The sequence below is a fragment of the Sinocyclocheilus anshuiensis genome, unplaced genomic scaffold (genome assembly GCF_001515605.1).
Source record: "Sinocyclocheilus anshuiensis isolate Anshui unplaced genomic scaffold, SAMN03320099.WGS_v1.1 scaffold743, whole genome shotgun sequence".
NCBI classification, from domain to species: domain Eukaryota; kingdom Metazoa; phylum Chordata; class Actinopteri; order Cypriniformes; family Cyprinidae; genus Sinocyclocheilus; species Sinocyclocheilus anshuiensis.
The window spans coordinates 546,420-546,747 of NW_015552601.1; the positions used below are offsets into that span (position 1 = coordinate 546,420).

Consider the following 328-nt stretch of genomic DNA (forward strand, 5'->3'; position numbering starts at 1 on the left):
AGAGTTGTAACACACACGCTCAAGGCTGATTTATACTCGACGCGTCCGCAAGTTCGCTTAGGTGCGCACGGCAAATATGACGTCATCACGGTGTTGGCGGAAGTTCGCTTTGAGTGCGTGCGACGTCGCTTCCCGTGGCGGTGTGCACGACATTTTTTGTAACTTTCAGCGCAGCTCCGCTTCCGAAGATGCACGAGTTCAAAGCGACTCTAGCCGAACATGCACGTCTGTGTGCCGTTTGATGTTAAGTTTAGTCGCACACACAGATCACGTTGCGGCCGAACTCAGACATTCAGGAACAAACTTTTTAGCGCTGCCCCGCAGTTTT

General features: G+C 52.1%; 1 protein-coding gene across 1 annotated transcript in view; it reads right to left on the minus strand.

The window, feature by feature from the left end:
- The window catches only part of LOC107665770 (myosin-IIIb), a 45,065-nt gene that overhangs the window by 22,667 nt on the left and 22,070 nt on the right, over window positions 1-328 (minus strand). The gene's annotated exons all lie outside the window — the stretch shown is intronic.